Here is a 9725-nt window from a genome sequence, read left to right as displayed (position 1 = left end):
CCAAACATCTAACAGCAAACCATAGGCCTGGCCAAGTTCTCTTCTTATACAAATTTGCATTCAATATGTAACAACTTGTAGTAAAAACAGCCAAACAAAATTGTCTTAGTTTACTAGGATTGTCATACAGAAGAACCACAGGCTAGGTGATTCAAACAGCAGGAATTCATTTCCTCATGGTTCTAAGGAGTCTGAGGTCAGGTTGTCAGCCGACTGACTTCTCTGAGCCTCCCCCTTAGCTCATGGATCAACCCTCACCTGTGTCTTCACACATTCTCCCTACTGCGTCTACGAGCATCTGAAGCTGTTGTTCTTACAAGGCAGTGGGTCATGTGGAGATGGGGTCATAATAATGACCTCTCCTTAACCTCACTGCCTCTTTAGAAGGAGCCTGTCTCTAAACAGTCACCCTTTGGGGTACCTGTGGTTAGGATTTCAACTTAAGGATTTCAGGGAACTGCATAATGTTGGTTAAGCGGCGGTGCGCGTGGCTGGCCGCGACGGCCATGCCGACGGAGGAGAGCGCTGGATGTACTGGTGACAGAAGACTCACAAGCCATAGTTACCTTTCTAGAGCTTTATTAGGAGAGAGAGAGAGAGGGAGAAAGAGGGAGAGACAGAGAGAGAGAGAGAGGGAGGGAGAAAGAGGGAGAGAAAGACCATGGGGAGGGGGGGATACGGAAGGAGAGAGTGCGGAAAGAGAGAGGGCACGCCTGCTTTTTAGGCTGGGATGCTGTCACAGGCTGGTGATGTAATTAAGAACATAATCCTTAGCCGGGCAGTGGTGGCGAACACCTTTAATCCCAGCACTCGGGAGGCAGAGCCAGGGGATCTCTGTGAGTTTGAGGCCAGCCTGGGCTACCAAGTGAGTTCCAGGAAAGGCGCAAAGCTACACAGAGAAACCCTGTCTTGAAAAAAAAAAAAAGAAAGAAAGAACATAATCCTTACACACAATCCTTGAAACAACTGATCACTTAGTGAAGATCTTGACCTATAATAGTAAGAAATCAGTACTTTTAAGAATAGGTCTAGAAAAGTGTAGGGAAACTATGTTCAATGTTGAGCTTCTTTGATTAATATGCCAGAGACTAAACACAAAATACTAACTCCGAGAGAGATTCAACTCCTCTGCTCTAACATCCAGAGTTCTGTCCCCTGTGTCCTACACTCCATCGTCACCATCCATTTGTTTTCCTGCGTTCCTTCTACTTTTCCTCATGACCTTGTAAGTGAATCTGTCAGGGGCAAAGAATGATCACGTTGCAAAATGTATCACGCTAAAGAATACTAGAGTAGAGGCATATCAGTAGAAGATGAATCTTAACCAGAGCTAAACTGGGGTATAATGAAAAGATTTTTGTAAACTTCAGGAAGACAGGAATTTGCTGTAGAATTCTGAGGATTTTCTTACATCGATTGTCCTGAGCTTTTGGATTTATATCAACCAGTTCACAGAATCGTTAGTCACGTTGAGGAGGGGAAATGTTAAAAGCAGTGGTGTGGTAGAGGCAAGCAGAGAAACTAAATAACCCAGAGATGTCACAATTTTTAAAGGACAAGAAAATAATATTTAATAAGGCAATTTCTGGAGGCTTCTCCTTAGAGGCAGGTAAATGTTTAACCAGGAGCTCTGTGGTCGGGAAGCTGTGAGCTGCTGTATTTGCCAAGTTCTGTGGTGTAAATACTCCCACCAGGGCCTATTTCCAGGTAAGCACATGACGTTGCTGAATATAGCACTGGACAGACAGACTCTCAAAGGTGGGTGGAACCACTGCTCAGGGAGCTTGGACAGAGATTTGGAATTACAAACCAAGTCAAAATGAATCAGCAGGGACTCCAGAAACCATCTGAGCAGGATGCTGCCATGAACCCTCAGCTGGAGTCAAGGGCAACTCAATCTCTGTCTTTCATTGTGCTACGACCTGAAAAGGGGAACAGAAAAAAGTAAGTTATAAGAAAAACTGTCAATCTGAGAACTTTCCAATATGTGGTCTTATGCAGAATTACACAAGATAGAAATGGAGATAAATACCCTGTTTATCCTGTCAGGCAACAGCCCAGGGAGCAAAAGGTATGCTGTTTGCTCAGAGGACTACTTAGGGCTAGGGCTATAGCTCAGTGGTAGAGTGCTTGCCTAGCATGCGTGAGGCCCTAGGTTCAATTCCTACTACTGCCAAAAAAAGAAGAAAAAGGAAAAGAACAAAAGAAAAGAGAAGATTGCCTATTACCTACACATACAATGAGCAGAAGGATCTTTAGGAGAAGGAATGTCCCGTGACATCACGGGAGTCAAGATCCACTTTTCACTAATCGAAATGAAGTTGATCCTGGCTCCTTGAACCTACTCCTCTTGTGTAACAGGGGACACAGGTGGCTGGTTAGGTGCTCAGTTGCTTCAGTAGTGACCAAGAGACTCAAATCAGGTCAATCTGAATCCTCCTTATCTCTGCAATAGTATGTCTGCAACAGTAATGGATTGTTAAGCTGGGTGCTAAGTGAACAAGTGCCCACTTCTCCTTATGCCTGAGCTTCTTCCCTCAGCTATGCTCCTGCCTCTATTCCCTCTACATTGTAATATCAGCTACATTCTTCCACTTCCTCTCACTTCTGTAGACTTCCCATCCCAGGATCCATTTCCAAATTATCACACAAAGGCGAATATCACTTATAAACTTGGCTGATAGCTCAGGCTTGTTATTAGCTAACTCTTGCACTTAAATTAACCCATATTTTTATTTATGCTTTGCCACATAGCTCATGGTTGGTTACCTCATTTTTTAAAACTTCCTGCTTGCTCAGTGGCTGGCTGGCATCCCCCTTGACTGTACTGACTCCACCCTTCTCTTCCGCATTCTCCCTGTGTCAAGTTGTCTTGCCTAATTTCTTTCTGTCCTGCTATCAGCCAATCAGCTTTATTATTAACAACGAGCATAATCCATAGTATATCCCCCTTTTTGTCTAATTAAAAAGGAAGGCTTTAACTTTAACATCGTAAGATTATATATAACAAAAATAGTCACTAAGTAAGAATTACAGTAACAATATCCAATCCATTTATATTTGGCAAATTTCAAGAAAATACTCTATCTTATCTTGGTGAGTTTAAAGTTTTATATCAAGAAAAACTATAACTATGACTATCTAGTCTTCAACTCCATCAAAGAATTAAATGTTACCTAATGACCAGGACATCAGGCTGCCTGGACAGTCACCCAAAGTTCTTCTGTAATGTCAGGGCATCCAACTCTGACCTACAGACCTAGCATATTTGACAGACTTTCCTGTGAAGCAGGGAATTTTGAAGGACTGTCCTACCTTGTCTTGGCAAAGTTCGGCAGTCACTTTTCTGTGTCCTGCTGGTCCACTTTTTACAGTAACTGTCAGCAATTGAGGCAAGGACAGTGTCTTTGCCCACATGACTAGCTTTTGCCATAAAGAAAACAAACTCCATACAGAGTTCCTTTGATGCCCATCATCCTTTTTGAAGTAATTGGTGCTGCCAGGAGCAGACATGTCTCACTATTGAGAAAAGTCTAAGTTCTTAAAACATTTTAAATGCCATATTCTGTAGGTCTTTGAAGTGTTTGAAGATTGACTATCTATCTGAAATATATTTCTGTATGACCTTGAAAACCTAACTAACATGACCATAAGTTTGTTATTATAGATGACTATTAATTTGTATTTCTTAATTATATATTACATTTTTAAATGAGCTGCATAAACATAATACCCAAGACAAGAGTAGAAATATATATACAGTATAACAAAATTAACTTTAAATTTGTATTAATAAGCTAAAATCCATACAAATATAAAATGTTTTGAGATTAGCATTTATTTTTTGGATTAAAGTAGATTCAATAATCTGCCCTTCCTCCCTATCATTTCTATATCATACTCCCTTCCTTCTTTTAGAAAGAGATCTCTGAATTTAACTCTTTTGTTAAATTTTTTAGGCTTTTTTTTAAAAATTATGACCAATAACAATTTGTAACCAATTATTCTTAAATGAAAACAAACATTTATAACCAAAACAAACATTTTGGGAATGTGGGCGTAGTTTTCTAAACTACTTCCTGTTGACTGGGGTGCTGGCAATCTTTGGGGGACCCTGAGAAAATCAGGATAATTATTAAGTGTGGTGTTATTGTGTTCCCCAAAATATTGTGTACCTTAATAAAATTATCTGGGGTCAGAGAACAGAAAAGCCACAAGATACTTGGGCTAGAAAATGTTAGCACACGCATTTAATCCTAGCATTCCAGAAACAGAAATCCCTCTGGATCTCTGTGAGTTCAAGGCCGCATTGGAAACAGCCAGGCATGGTGACTCACGCCTTTAATCGCAGAAAGCAGACTTCAATCCCAGGGAGTGGTGATAGAAAGCAGAAGGTTTATAAGGCGTGAGGACCAGAAACTAGCAGCATTTGCCTGGTTAAGCATTTGGCTGGTTAAGCATTTGCCTGGTTAAGCGTTTGGCTGGTTAAGCATTCAGGCTTCTAGCAGCAGTTCAGCTGAGAGCCATTGGGATGAGGACACAGAAGCTTCCAGTCTGAGGAAAGAGGACCAGCTGAGGAATTGGCAAGGTGAGATAGCTGTGGCGTATTCTGTCTCTCTGATCTATCAGCATTTACCCCCAATAACTGGCTTCAGGTTTGATTTTATTAATAAGACTCTCTAAGATTCCTGCTACAATTAAGTCTTGGCTGGAGTATTTTGTGAGGTTGGATCATTTCAGTCAGCAGCCTTGAAGCTGTTTTGGATGCTGGATCATCTGGGCCATTTTATTCATGTCTGATCCCCTTGCTCTGAAAATACACAAACTTTTAAAGGTAACATACATATCTGTATTAATAAAATATAGACTATGCATTGTACACAAGTTAGCCAAAGATGATTATTTGTTATGTGTTTGAGCAGGTAAAATATACATCACATTAAACACTTTAGGTTTATTTTTCCATGTCTGTAGTCAGGATTTCAGGGGGTCTTCCTTGATAAACCTGATTTTCTTTAACCCAGAATAAATCCATAGCTTTTCATTTCTTGTGGAAATAAAAATATAACCTCTCTCCCAAAGTAAAATATCTTTTGACTTAAATTTTGAAGTCAAGGTATTTTAAAAATGTATAGGTTGGTTTAATCTATCAGTTTTTTATAATTTAGTGTCTCTTAGCAGCCAAAAAATTTAGAGATAACACAATAACATACAGTATCCAGATTCTCTGTGTATATTTCATTTTTATGAGGCTTATTGTTTTTTTAATCACTCTATTCCTTTTTAAGGACTTTATTTTAAAACTATATTTTTTAATCTAAGACTGTATATATTCTTTTTCCCCCTCTCTTCCAAGCCTATATATATTTAAACATACTGTAACCCATTTATAGTTTTTTTTCTGTCTGAATTTATCTTTACTTGTACCAAAGGATAATCCCACAACACACTTCCTTAAAACTAATGCTTTCTTATGGTGACTGCTGGCCTTCCTCAATCATGGCCTTCCTTGATCATGGCCTTCCTTGCCATTGCCTATTGCCTTTGCTCTGTGCGGAACAACACTTCTTCCTATTCTACTGCATAAAGACAGGGAGCATGCCTGTTGTGTGGATGTCATCTACCCAATGCCATGAACATTTTTTTAAACAAACAAATGTTCCATGTCTTTCTCTGAACTCATCACTAAAGCATTCCAAGGAATGGGACCTGTTAGGGCAAAGACATTAGCTTCCTTTTTGTTCAGTCATTCCTCCATAGTCCAACTCATTATGGCCAATGTCATGAACTGTCTAGCAGGGCTACCCAAGGATAAACACTGCAAGTGTTTGGGGTTCCCCCAAAAGATGGACTACAGTTTTTAGATGTGGTTTGCTCACTCCTAACAGGTTACAGTAGGTAGAGGCTGACATGACCCATCGGTGATTCCCAGCTCCTAATATGCATGCCATTGTGCATGTCCTTCTCCTTGGATGTAGGATGGACTCATGACTCAGTAGAATATGACAAACATGTTGTGTTATCTCTTCATAATTAAGTTAAAAGACCATGACCTTTGAGTGGCTGGTATTTTCTCTCTCTTCTTGAATTATATTTGTCTGAAGGACAGGACCATCTAGCTAGGAGCTGTGGGCAATCTGTTCCAACAACAGTTGGAAATGGAATCTGACTAAATGTCACATGACTTTGGAAAATTTCCAATGAAGTCTTCAGATGAGGCTGCCACCTTGGTTTCGGCTGTTGAGATATCTGAGACAGAGGTTCTGGCTAAACTGTGTCTGGATTCCCCATTGACACTAACCATGAGATCATAAATATATGTCTCTTTTGACTCATCAAGTTCTGGGGTAACTTATTATGTGTCAGTAGATGACTATACACAGCCAAATGACATCTCACCTCAATGTTATTTCAACTGTTTTCTTAAATATTCAGGCCGGTCCTCCTGGGTTGACCATTATATCAGCAGAAACAACACATCCTTCAGACTTTGTGCTTCAAGGGTGAGAAGCAATGGGAAGTTTGATACGATGTCCATGAAAGACCTCCCGGCTTGAGCCTGTACTCAAGGTGGAGACAGAAGTCCACCAACTACTGGACCTCTAGACCCTTGTAATGCCAATATATCTGGAGCTGAGGTGTCATCATCCTTGGAGAAGGTGACCAAGCCTCTTGAAAGAGACCCCAGGTCATCAGATCAAAAGATGCCATGTGCTGGGGATGAAATCCTCCATTACCCTTGGAGAACGGCTTATACTTTGGACAAAGGTGGCTACCAGATCCTATGTTTGAGTCTCTGAAGCAATCCTAAGCTGCCAGTGCTCTAGCAATCATCTGCTGTTTTTTTTTAAGACACTTCAAGCTCCTGCCTTGAATAAAAGTGTCCCCCGCAAAGAGCCCTGGACCCCCCTGACCCTCAGCCAGAGCCAAGACATGGAATGGCCAGTAAGGGATGGGGCAGAAGCTAGGCCTCTTTCCAGTCTCCCCACAGCCTGTGGTATCCTAGGAAACATTAAACACCCAGCTGAGGCCCCAAACAGAAGAAAAACGAATCAGCTCACAGAATGTCTACACCCTTTCCATCCAACAAATTATGTGGCTTTACAGAGGGTAACTGGGAAACCTATGACAGAAGAGACAAAAAGCTGGTGTTTGTCTTCTCCCACAGGCTGCTGCTGCTGCTGCCTCTGCTGCTGCTGCTCTGTGTGTGAGGGAGGGGCAGAAGAGAGAGGGAGGGAGAGGGGCGAGAGGGGGTTGAGAGCTACCTGGACACCTTCAGTGCAACCTCAGAGAGGGCAGAACAGCTCCTCCTTCAGGCCTCAGAGTGCTGTGTTGAGACGCCCTCTCCTTCCCTTCCCCTGGCTGTTGCAGGCCAGAGCTCAGCCAGCATGCTCTGCACACCACGGATTCTGCCATGTAGGTTAAGAGCAGGAGAGTTCCAGGAAATGTCTGGGTGTGACAGTCCAGAGAGCAAGCTGTCTACCTGGAGCCACAGTCCTCCTTTACGGTACAGGATACAGTGACTCTGGAGAAAGGTTCTAACGAGGCTTTGTGAGGAGAAAAGAACAGTTGCTCTGGGGCCTGGGGGCCTGAGAAGGTCGGGTGGAATCTGGCCCCAGACACTTGTGGTGTGAGCTTGGGTATATGACCTGATACGCCTTTCAATCTCAGTGTCCCCATCTACCTATGTATAATAATTTGCTTGCTCCATGTCCACCTTATATGGTTCAGCAAGATCTAGCAAGTCTTGTCTAGCACAAATCGAGGGGAGCATGAGGAAGTTCAATAACCAACATAATTAATATTCTAATGATAGGCACACATGCATTTGCATATGATATAAGTACATGTTCTCGTGTGTGTGTGTGTGTGTGTGTGTGTGTGTGTGTGTGTGTGTGTACATGTAGATGTGGATGCATGTGTGTGCAGGTAAAGATGTGGATGTGTACATGTGCACGCAGAGACGTAAGATCAGTGTTGTTGGTGCCAGGCGGTGGTGGTGCACACCTTTAATCCCAGCTGTAGATGTGGATGCATGTGTGTGCAGGTAAAGATGTGGATGTGTACATGTGCACGCAGAGACTTAAGATCAGTGTTGTTGGTGCCAGGCGGTGGTGGTGCACACCTTTAATCCCAGCACTTGGGAGGCAGAGCCAGGCAGATCTCTGTGAGTTTGAGGCCAGCCTAGTCTACAGCCTGGTCTACAGTGAGATCCAGGATAGGCACCAAAACTACACAGAGAAACCCTGTCTCGAAATACAAACAAACAAACATACAAACAAACAAAAAGATCAGTGTTGGTGTCCTCAATTGGTCTCCACCTTGTTTTTGAGACAGGTTCTCTCACTCAACCTAGGGCTCACTGACTGGGGAAAACTGGCTACCCAATGAGCTCCAGAGACTTGCCTGTCCCTGCCCTGTCCCCTCCCAGACTTGGAAGTTATGGACACAAAGCCGTACTTGGCTTTTAAGTATTTTCATGCTCGTGTGCCAAGCACTGTACTAACCAAGTCATCTCCCCAGGCTTTTTAGTGCAATATGTTTAAAACTGTAAATTAGTACAAAGAATTCGTGACAGAAAAATACCACAAGGTACGTCTGCTCAATAAACGGCTGTGAACCATTAGCAGCCTTTGTCTGGATGTTTTTAGGGGGCTTAGAAGGTAAATTCTAACTGCATAAAAGCCTCTGCTGGCCAGCCTTGGCCCAAATTCAACGTTACCATCCTGATTTTCACTAGTAAAATGGGTGGCTGAATATGTAGAGAGGGCCTGTCTTCTCTGCTCCTCACCTCTGTCACCTTGGATAAGTTACTCCACGGCTCTAGGCCTCAGACTACTTACGTGTAAATTAGGCAACATACACTATCCCCACCGAAGGGTTTTACAACTCAGGATACCTGACCCATAGCCAGTGTTCAGTCACCACGGCTGTCATTACGGGATCATTTACCAGGCAGGCATCAGGATAACATGAAAATTTTCCCCTGGCTGGGAAGCGCTGAAACAGGCTGGCATTTGGTGGGTGCTTTCTCACTGCCTCTGTGATAGGCTGCATCTGCCCAGCTTTCTTGTTAATCAAATATGCAGCTGGCCTGGGAGCTGCTGCCTGGAGCCGCCCTTACTGCTGGGTCTGCTGCTGCCATCTGGATATCAGGGGGAACACAGAAAGGGGGTCGGGGCAAGGCAAAAAACGAGCTGAGGCAGAGGACCCAGAGAGTCCAGGTCTCTATCTGTTGGAGGCACACGAGTCTGAGGTGCAGAGGTTTTGGCAAGGAACAAAATAGCACCCCCAGGTTACAATCAGCCATCCTCTGCTTTTCACCTCCACAGGTACAGAGTTGGAGCTTGGCTCAGTTTTGTCCGATCATCTGTTCCGACGACTGAGCTGTCCAGTTTGAGGAGAGCTGAGGATGCAGGGAACTCCAACAAGGCATAGAAAACATTTCTAAATCATTTTAGGTAGGTGTTTTCCTTCCGATGCTCTCTGGTGTTGAGAGGCAGAAAAGGCTTTGAACAAAAGCTGGCCGTAGGCAAGTGTCCGTTTGCACATTTAGTAAGACTGGCTACACTAAGAGCCAGGAGGATTGCTGGTGGGACCGAGGAGCTAAGGATGGCAGAGTGTAAACTCCTCCCAGTTTCTCCAGGGCTGGAGAACACCTGGAGAGCTCATTAAAAAACAGAGTTTTGGGCAGGAGAGAGAGCTCATTCCCTAAAGTGCATGCA

This window comes from Peromyscus eremicus, chromosome 4 (genome assembly GCF_949786415.1).
Source record: "Peromyscus eremicus chromosome 4, PerEre_H2_v1, whole genome shotgun sequence".
Classification (NCBI taxonomy): domain Eukaryota; kingdom Metazoa; phylum Chordata; class Mammalia; order Rodentia; family Cricetidae; genus Peromyscus; species Peromyscus eremicus.
This window is presented reverse-complemented; position numbering follows the sequence as displayed.